Here is an 11,712-nt window from a genome sequence, read left to right on the forward strand (position 1 = left end):
ATTAAATATTTAATGAAATAAAACCAAGAAAGGAAGGGTAAAACACAGTTGCTGGACAGGTATGATTTGAATTTCTTTTTTCTTTCCTCTTTTCTCATCTTTATATTTCTTCCTTTCTTTAATACTTTTCAATTTGCCTTGCAATTATACTTTTTACTTGCTTATTCTAGTAGTATTTCCCTTTTTGTTACTTCCACTCTCCTTTATAAACTAACAGTAAGAGCATCTGATACCTACACTCATATTTAAAAGAGTTCAACTGAGTGGAATAAATATATTTTTCTTTTCTTAAGGCTTAAAATAACATATATCCTTCTATATTCTTAATTATAACATGCTAATCCCAGAGAGCACTAGACATTTTTATGTGTTGTTTTCTTCTTCTTATAGATAATATTTAGAGATGCTACTCCTCAAGATTTTATTTAATGGACGAATATATTGTCTACTTACTTTTACCAAGAGAATATCCTAACTAGAAACTCCATGTGGTACTACATAACAGATCAACACATGCTTTGATAAATATATAGCCATTAAGAAACTGTTGCAAAAATCCATATACATCCATATACACCTTTCCTTCATAAAATCTCTTCTTACATTTCTGTATTCACAGTCTTAATTTAGTATCTGCTTTAGAAATCTCTTTTTACCTACTTTTCCCAGATCAATCAATGAGAAATAATGAGAATATCAGCAAAGCAACTTTCATGCCTAAATATAGGTGGCTCATAAACAAATTAATATATTATATTTGACCTTTGAAAGTCACTGCTAAAATTGCTACAAAAAGAGAACGACTTAAATTTTACAGTGAATCTTCCATAATTGAATGGGCTTAAAACCTCTGCAAAGCACCATTTGAAACATAGCTGCTAATACATTCACATTAAAACAAATGCTGCCTTCAAAGAACATGTCTTCAAAAGTCCTTGATCTCTCTGTAGGGACACCAAAATCTTTCTAAAAAAATAATTCAAATTATCTTTCATTGTCTGAGAAATATATCTAGTTCCCTATGGTAGGGAACATGCTGGTAACAGCATAACTGTTTATAATAAGAGGAACAGCCTCCCAAAGCAATAATACATCAGATCTGTTGTTAATTGTGATCATAGAAATTATTTCCATTTGACTGCTCAAGTGTAAACCTTATCCACAGCAATATATCCACCTTCCAACTCAAATACTGGCAAAGCAAATAAGTAAAGGTTGATGAAAAGGAAAGCAAGAGATTTTCATGTATAAATTAACAAAAAAAAGCATGGGAGGGGGAGAGACTTTTTCTTGTGAAGATGATGCCCATGCATTTGTAACATAAGCATGAACAAGGGCAGAAAAATTGATAGCCACAGGTAGAATGTCCAGGTCCAATTTTCTCAGTTGTCAGGAACTAAATAACAACAGCTGTAGCAGTGGTAGCAACAACAACAACAATAACCAACCAACCATCCAAATTCTAGGTTAAGATGTTTGTTTGAAGCACCAGCTGTGTTTCAGTCTATTTCTTAACAATAGATTTAGAAGTGCCTCACTTTACTCCTCTCCAAGGACATCATTTCATCAATCCCTGTTCTCTCTTTACATGACACTTATAATATTAGCATCAGAATATATTTTCAGTTGTTATTTAGTAATGATTAGTAGCAAGGTCCATTTGTATTTCCCCTCAGTCTTTCTAGCCTCATCTTTTCAGTTATATAGAATGAAGTCTCTCCATTGCTTACCTGCTGAGAGTTTGTTCCTGATTATATTGTTCAAACTTTGTATCTTTGATCTTTTTTTTACTCTTCACTTCACACTTTATTAAGTTTCCTTTCATTTCCTATTAATCCTTTTCCTTTATTTTGACTGATATGCTTTTATATCCACCTCCTGCTGATGTATCTCATTATGCCCTTTGTTTCCACTTTTGACAATTAAAAATAACTTCACTATCAATATAATTGGCCTTAAATATCAAGAGATAGAAAAGGATAGCTGCCAGAAATTTAGAGTCAATGAAAAAAAAGTTTTTGTGGTGCTATAACAATACACTTCTGACTAATAGGAAATTAGTCAATTTCCCATTGTTAATAACACATAAAATACATCACAGATTTATAAAATAGGAGCAAAAATCAATTAGAGGAAAGCAATAATGACATTTCTTAAACAAAAGATCTAATTAATATTGTATGAGTTGAAAAAGATGTAAGAGAAGTGGTTAATGTATTTTTCTATTTGGTCACATGATGAGAAAGGACATCAGAGTCAGAGACAGTGGAATGTCATACATAAGCTAGGTATAATTTTTCTAACCCCCACCCCAATTTTATACCCAGGAAAGCTGAAGATTAAAGAGATTAAGTGGATTGCTAAAGCTCACAAAAGTCAAAGTTTTTACTAGCAGAAATGGGACTACAACCCTCCTGATTGATTCCTCAACCAAAATTCTAAATGCATACTTGCACATGCATATGCATATATTTATATAAATTACACATATTTATGGATATATTTTTGAGTGTGAGTAGATATGTATGGCTAACATAACATCTTTATATCTTTCTCTCTACATGGAGCTTAATTTACACTATGTTGAACAAATGTGTACCTATCTCTTTGAAAGAACTCTTTACCATAACCCATGTCATGTAGAAAATAATGAGATCTCTCAGATTTTGCAAATTAGAGATACATTTTTCACAATAAAAATAATTAAAAAAACAATCGCCATGTATATATTTGAGTAATCATAGCTACTCTTCTATAGAAGTAGTAGTTAATAACATAGAGGTAGGATTTATGGTCCAAGGATCCACTGGGACAAACTGTTTGTTGAACAAATAATTTGTCAGTTGCTTAAACTTCCTTTCTTTCCTTTGGACTAAAACCCTTTCCTCAGAATTACAGAGAAAGTTCCAATCACAAAAACCTGGAAGGGGTGATACCTTGATTTCACTTCACCTAAATATATGAAATAATTGCTAACAGACCTTTTCTGAATTCATCTTTTAAAAGGTAAGGACTTTGAATTCCCAGGTCTTATGATGTAGGTAAAGAGAAGAAAAGATAAAAAACATGGCAAAATCAGAGATACTATTGTAACCTGTCTACTTTATTCCCTTTATAGCTTTGCTAAGTGGAAGGACAGACTTATAGCTTCTGCTTTTTCAGACCCTTTATCTTGATCTACTCTTACTCTTCCCTCTCGTTCACCTAATCTCAATCACTCATATACAGTTCACTGCCAAATTGCCTAATTTATACCTTCATAATATCTCTGCTATGTGACCTCTTTCCTTTATTCACATAGCTGCCAACCTAAGTCAGGTTCTCGTTTGGGCTGTTGTCTTGAAACTAGTGTCCTTGACTTAAGTCTTTCTACATTCTATCCTCTAGTCAACTGCCAACATGGTTTTTCTAAAACATAGTTCTTACCATGTCAACTGCATGACCAATGAACCACTATAACCTTGAGCAAAAATTTTAAAAAAAATCTTCTGTTTGGATTAAAAGCTGTTTATAACTTATCTCCTTACTAGTTTAATAAAAACGTGTCATAAAGCTGAAGATTACAGAGCTAGTTAAGTATAAGATGTGAGATTTCAACTGAAATACTCTTTACTTTAATGTTCTGAAATATGTTGTGTGCCAAATAAGACAAAATTACTTCCAATCAACATAGTGTCATTTGTGTTTTTTTTCTTTATTTCATATGGTTTCCATGGACTGAATAATATTTATTTATGATCAGATTTCTAACACTAAACCTCACAATTCCAATTATACTTTTAATAATATATTAAATGTCTGCTTATGTAAATCAATGAACAATGTTTACAAGCTTTAATTTCTAAATAATATGCTGTACAAAAAGTTCTTCTTTAAATGTACAGCAAATGCTATTTTTTAATTATTTAGAATCCTGCCATACCTCCAATTCAGTTTTGTCCAAAGTCAGAAAACTGATAGAAATCTCAGTCTCTATTTTCAAATACAATTTCTCCATGAACTCTGGAGATTGCTTAACACTCTACCATTTAATTCTGTCTGAATTTTTCCATTGATGCTTCCCAAGAAGAGTTAAACCATTCAACTATGAACTACTCTCCTAAAACAACGCTTCTTCATCAGGTCTTCTGTCTTGCTATTGAAACTGATGCTGAACCCTCAAAACTGGATCTGAAGAGACCATTCCCAGTGACATCTATCTATACATCTTTGAATTCTTATACTGACACCATGATTCTTCATTGTCCCTGTGCATCAGCAAGATGACAAGCTAAGAGACAGCTAGATGGTGTGATGGCTGGGTTACTGGAATGGGAATCAGGAAGGCTGGAGTTCAAATCTAGTCTCATAACCTAGCTGTGCAAGTCACTTAACCTCCCTCAGCCTCAATGTCCTCATCTTTAAAATGGAGGTAACAACAGCACCTAATTCCCAGACTTATTATTTAGGATAAAATATGGTAATATTTGTAGTACGCTTAGTGCAATGACTGGCAGAGAGAAGGTCTTTAATAAGTGCCTGCTTCTTGACTCCAATTTATTACTTTCTTATATGTGTCAGCTCTTCTTATTTGACTATAAGCTCCTGGAAATTAAGGACTCCCTCACTGATGTATTTACAATGTCTAGAATTAATAATAAGCACAATTAATAATTTTCATATATTTATTTATCCATTCAAATGAAATAGTCAGGAGGGCCTCCATTATATCACATACTTATGGAAACTCAGGCATTTATGGATAATCTAAGCAACCAAATTAAAGGGAGTTGATTAAACTACACTGTGCAAAGATCTCAAACACTTTAAAAATAAAGGTGATATTTGAAGTAATTCAATAAGGAACATTTTTTAAAAATGGTAATCATGTACTCTTGTGAGTTCAACATATGAATATTTTGTTGTTTGATTATAATAACTTTCAACCCACCCAGCTCCAATGAACTATCTGTAATAATGAAAACAGTAACAAAAAATATTAATCCAAACTGAGCATCATACCCTGATAAACAGCTAAACGAAAATGGGCAATAAGTTCCAAAAAGGAGGAGCTGGATAAATAAAAGAAGCTAAAACTGGAAAAATTTATAGGTATACAGATACAAAAGGTTTTATGCTTTTAAACTAGTCTAAGAATATTTTCTCTCATTTGCTAGATATTCTTGCAATTTTCTTATTAAAACTGACCTTGTCCTTGCCCCAATTTCAAATGGATACTGAGATCGAAGGGTAATTTCATCCAAATACTCAGAGGTTGAGGGTGGGGGAAGGTCATCAGACAAGAACCCATCATTAATGCAAGAAAAAAAAAAACAAACATTTCAAGGAAACTATGACTACCTCTCTTAACAAACTGAGACAAGAACATTGTAAAAGGCCAGAATTTCCTCTAGTCTCACAACCCTGCTAGTGCCACTTCTCCACACATTCAGTTGAAGTTTTTTTTTTTTTGTATCAGTGAAGTCTTGTCCAAGAGTTAATTGAGAAAAAAGCTTAATCTAAATTTTAAAAAAGTGAAAATTATAAGAAAAATACTTCATCAAAACTACTTGTATGCATATTCATAGGGAGAGATAGAGCACTAGTAATGGAATATAACATTTTTACTCTTGTTTCAATATGTCTTGTACATAAGATGTAGAAATAAAATATAAACTATTTGAAATGAACTTATGATTCTGATTTGAAAAAATTGTACCATAGTGATATATTTTAGGTAATATAATTTATTCTGACATTAAAAAAATAAACTCAAATACTTACTCTACATACATTTATGACCAGAAATTAGATAAGCAATATATTCTTGAAGGATATCTGTGAGAGATCACTCACAGTGAAGTTTCTTCATTTCTTTTAACTCCCTGTTATATTCTTTTATTTGCTCCATACCTTGCAAACCAGTTCAATTGAATGAACACTTGATTTCCCAGAAACGAGGTAATTTTAAATAAAATCATGTTAGTCAACTTCTGATTGGGCACTTCCAAAATTGGTGAAAGGAAATACATAATGAAGGTGAGAAACTGCTTTGTGCCAATTAGAAAGATTGTGAGCTTGTTTCACCAGTAAATGGTGAGGTAGGATTGGTGTTAGAGGTGGAGTTAGGATGAGGACAAGAGAAGCGTGCAGGTTTCCACATGTTGCATGCCCTGGCAGATGCCATTTGAGTAACAGGGGCAGTGCCCTTTCCTATGAGAAAAAATAAAGACCTTTTCTGATCTCAGATTCATACTCTGAACTTTTTCATGTCACACAAAACATTTCCAAACAGTAATCATTTTAAATTCTCTCAGAAGAAAATATTAGAATGCATATGACTCATAGCATTAAATACCATAGTCTAATAAATCTAAGGTAAAAATGACTAGAAAAAGAGACAATAAAAAATTACAGAATCTAAGTTCTAAAATGTATTTCACAGGTTTTTTTTTGTCTTATTGTTATTCAGTCATTGCAGTCATATACAACTCTTCATGACCCCATTTTTGTCTTTTTTTTGGAAAAAATACTGGAGCAGTTTACCATGCCCTTTTCCAATTCAATTTACCATATTAAAAATAGGGCTCAGTGACTTTCCCGGGGTCTCATAGTTAGTAAGTGCCTGAGACTGGATTTGAACGAAGGTCATCCAGGATGGGATATAGTTAAGATTCTATCCATTGCAATACTAGCTTTCCCTTCTATTCATACCTGCCCTTGACCATAGTATATGAACAAAAGTTCTTCAAATCTTTCCCTAAAGACATTTGCTAAGAATGATCTAATAATTCCAAGAGAAGACTAATGAACTTTTGAAAAGTTTTGTCTCGAAATATAACTTAACCTCAAGCCAAATTTTATCTCTTTGCAACGTTCAACTATTAGTCCTAGTCCTGTTCTCTAGGGTGAAAGAGATTAAGTCTAAACACTTTTCAAGTGACAATTCCTCAAATTCTTCATCTTTCAACATTTAAGGTCATGATATCTTACCTATTTTTTTCTAACAATTCTTTGAAATATGCTATAAATACAAATCTAATATGCATATCAGGTTGTGTCTACTTTCCTTTTCCTTTTTTACTATAAATTTTTAAAAAGTTGTAACCCATTCTTCTTGAGTCTCCTATCATTCCCACTCCAGCAACAAGCTATTTGTGGGGACAACAATCAGTTGCGATCATTTGCTATGATAATTTTGCAATATGAAATGAAAGTCAAATAGGTATTAGTGGTTTTGCTTTGAATAGAAATAGAATTCTAGGCAATATTCAGATAACTGATGTTAACTGTTGTTACTTTCTTGTATCTTCATATCACTCCTGTGAACTGTTTCCTGAATTCCTCAACACTTTCTTTTTTTTTATCCAGTTGCATAGTACAATTATTTTTTTCTACAATTTCTAATATTCTGTTAAATTATGTTTGGTTCCTAGATGTCTTTACATTTACATATTTATTAATTTAAATATTTATAATTTGTGCATGTTTAATGTGCATATATAAACATGCATATATAAACACATGTGTAATGTGTATATATGTATATATATACACATAATGATACAGATACACATATTTTTAAATATAAGCACTCCTATTTTGCCACCACTAGAATCAGATGCCTTTTTGCAAGTTTTCTGCTTTTTAAATAAGACAAATTGCTAAAAAGCATGTCCTGGTCATTTATCATATTTCGCTATCTCTCAATTGTACATATAACTTCAAATTTCTCTCCTTACATTTTTCAGTCAGGAAATAAACATTTAAGTAATGCTTACTATATAATAAAGACAAAAGACAATTCATGTCTTCAAGGAGCTCACAGTCTAGTGCAGGAAACAGCATGTAAACAATGTACAAAGATGCTATGTACAGGATAAATAGGAAATAACCAACATAAAAAAAAACACTAATATTAAGAGAGATTGGGAAAGACTTTTGTAGGAGTTCAAACTTTTAACTGGGACTTGAAAGAAAGCAGAGGATCTGGGAAGTGTACATTACAAGGAAGAGTATGTCAGCGATAAGGGACTATCAGTTTAAAAAGCGCAGGAATGGAGTGTTCAGCAGATTTCTACCTGCACTTACATTTGTGTTCATTCATTCCCCAGCAACCTTGTCATCCATCCTCTGGAATAACTTCTTCCTATAATTGGTCAGTTTCTCCCCAAATTTACATTTAAGGTAGCTCCTACATCAGCCATATTCATTCCTCACATCCTCTCCAGGTTTTAGTCCTGACTTGTTTTTGTCCACTATTCCCCCTCCTAAGCCCATTTTGCTCTTTCCCCATTGGAATTACAGGTCCCTGAGAGCAGACACTATTTTGTTTGTTTTGTTTGGTTTTTTCTTTCTTTTCTTTATTTTCCTGAGACATTAGCACAGTGCTCCAGGGGAGTAGGTACTGAATCAATGATTGTTATCCACTTGATTTGGGTGTAGATTAAAAATACAATAGGAGGTTTTGCTGCTTTCTTTGTGGAATACTATCTAAAATTAATTTGGGGGATAATTCTTTTTATTTTTTTTAATTTTTTTCTCCAATTGTGTGGAAAAACAAATATTAACATTTGTTGAGTCACAAATTCTCTTTCTCTATCTTTCCCCTTTTGGACCAATTTTTTATATGTTACACATGTAACTTCTGTTATTTGGTTTTCAAAATCCTTAAGTCCTTTATGGCCAGTAAGAAGCTCATCTTTTTCTTGGAAGCTTTTGATGCAGGAGTTCTGACTTTGTTGTCTTCCTCCTGTTCCATGCTTTGATCCATTTGGTCCCCAAAATGGGAGTGTAAAGATGGGTTGCTCTGTTTCCTTTGGTTCTTTTGCCTGCTCATGTTGCCACTCAATTACTTGGCTTTGAGGCTTTTTTCCACAGTTGGACTCTGCCACCAGACAGGGGAGCTTTATCCCAAATGTTGGAGTTTGCTCAGCTGCTGAAGGTATTAGTTGTGTGCCCTCTCTGAAGGCTCCACACACTCTGACAAGCTGGTCACACACCACAGGACCTCCACCCTAGACAAAAATCCTGATCCATGCAGGTTAGAAGAAGAGTGATTACCATTGCAACTGGTTGCTTCATTCCCCTACAATCTGCAGGCCAGTAGCTGAAGCAGCCACGTGGCAGCAGCTGCAGTGCCGCAGCAACTCAACAACTTCTTATCTCAAGGGCAAAACCTTACTTCACTCCTGAACTACTGGATCCCAAAATACACACTTCATTGACCTCTCACTTTGTCTTTATCACCTATGGCTTCAAATTTTTTGGAACCTAGCATGGCTGCTGGTGATCTGATGTCACTACAGCTGATGGGTGGTTAGACCCTTCCTGAGGCTAAAATCTCGGGCTCCTGCCGGGCTAGGGTAGCATCACAGAGTGCTATACTTGCTCCTTCCTGGCAGTCTGATGACCTGACCTCAGGAAGAGGTTAGATTCTCTCTGTTATTTTGTGGATTCTGTAGTTCCAAAGTTTGTTCAGAGTCCCCTTTTACATGAATTGGAGGAGGTGGAATCCCGAGGCCCATGAAAGAAATTCCTTTTTCTATCTTGCCTTCTTTACTCTGCCCCCACCATTCTCTGTTCAAGGTAACTATGATAAGAATAAGGTTCCCATGTTTTTTTTTTTCCATTTTCCCCATCTTCCCATTTATGGAAAAATCTCTTGTACACATCTTTCATGTGATATAATATACTCTATTATACTTCTCCCTTTCCCATTATGCCAATGCATTCCTCTTCTTTCATTTATTTTTTAAGATAATCAGCCCTTCATATTCAACTCACAGTTTTGCCCTCTGTTTATGTATACTATTTCTACCTGATCTAATAATTAGAAATATTTTACAGTTACCAGTATCATTTTCCTAAGAGGGAATGTAAGAAGTTTAACTTTATTAAGCTCTTTATGATTTGTCTTTTCTGTTTACCTTTTAATCCTTCTTTTGAATCTTATATTTGAAAGTCAAATTTTTCATTCAGCTCTGGGTTACTGTTGAGGTTTTTGTTTTTGTTATTTATTTTTCCCAAATAGGAATGCTTAAGAGTGCTTTATATCATTGAAGTATCATTTTTCTCCAGTTTGATTATACTCAGTATTTCTAGGTAGTTCATTTTTAGATATATTCCTAGCTCTTTAGCTTTGGGGAATATCATATTTGATCCTCAGATCCTTTAATGTAGAAATTCCCAAAACTTGTGTTATCCTAAGTGGCTCCTTGACAATTAAATTGTTTCTTTTTGGCTATTTGCAATATTGTCTCATTTACCCAGGAGGTATGGAATATATTATTGCTTGTTTGATTTCTTTCAGGAGTTAGCAATGTATTCTTTCAATGTCTATTTTACCCTTGTGAAGTCAAGCATGGGCAACTTTTCAGAAAAAAATGCTGCTGTGAATAGCTTTTAATCCTCTGATTGCATAGTATAGTGAACACTCCATTCCAAAACAAATCAGAGCCAAACAATCACAATAAATCAGGGTACAGCATTCACAATGTTACAACTTATCACAGAAAATCAAAATATAGCATTCACATCAACTTATTACAGAAAATGGCGAAATAGTTTTCACCACAGTGGTCAAAAAATTTTGAAAAAAGAATACTCATTTAGTAACTCAATCATACAATATTTTCAAGCATTTAATCATCCTTAAGGAGGTTTGCCTCCTTAGAGGACACAAAGAACAGTAGTCAAAGCACTCCACTCATGGTGCACACTAAGTTAACTCAAGCAGCAATTTATTTAGTCACTTGTTCACTATTCAATCATCAGAAAATACACAAGCCCTCCAATCCTTGGTCAGTAATAAATTATAATTTGTCAGTCAGTACACATTATCCAAGTAAATTCTTCTTAATGTAGCAACAATTCAGTATTCACAATGCCTACAGTAACTATAAATATGCTGTATGAATGCAACAGGCTCTCTGCATGGGAGACATGGCTAGAATATTTATTTAAATACCAGAAAACTGAGTCCCCAAACCACAAAGTCAAAGCCATCACAGTAGCCACTGAGTTGGCACACATAGTTAATGTAGTAAACACCCGCATTCTCAAGTCTTCAAAACCGAAAAGGCTACCTCAGTCAAAGATCACCCTCACCTCACAATAACTGCTCATATTTGATGCTGCTTTCTCCCAGCAGCTCTGGTCCCCTGCTATTCCCATCCCTGGAAGTTCCCAACAGGAGTCTTTAGCAAAAGTTTAGGTTGGCCAAAAATAAAATGAGTTCTCACTGCCAACACTACCACTACCTGTCACCACAGTGACCCCTGCCAGGCTCCTACTCACTCTGGCTCCTTCCTTCCCCACCCCTTTCTGCTTTGTCAGAAAGTTCTTTAAAGACCTTTAAATCCTATTACCTTAATAACCCTCCTGTTCTAGAATATCAGGGCAGTTTTCTTTGATAACTTCTAGAAAGATGATGTCACAACTCTTTCTTTATTATTAAACCATTATTTTCTAGTTTTACAATAATTCTTAAATCATCTGTGCTAGTTACTTTTTTTTCCCAAATGAGATAGTTTATCTTTTATTCTATTTTTAATTCTTTTAAGTAACATTCTTTTATTAATTCGTGATGTTTAATAAAGTCATTTGTCCAATGCTAATTAAAAAAAATCTTCAATGAGCATACATAATTCCCTCTACACTTGGTCAATTATACTTTTAAAATAGTTCTCTCTCTCTCTCTCTCTCTCTCTCTCTCTCTCTCTCTCTCTCTCT

The sequence above is a fragment of the Petaurus breviceps genome, unplaced genomic scaffold, assembly GCF_028583685.1.
Source record: "Petaurus breviceps papuanus isolate PSGF00001 unplaced genomic scaffold, PetGlider_PUasm1.0 213, whole genome shotgun sequence".
NCBI lineage: Eukaryota > Metazoa > Chordata > Mammalia > Diprotodontia > Petauridae > Petaurus > Petaurus breviceps.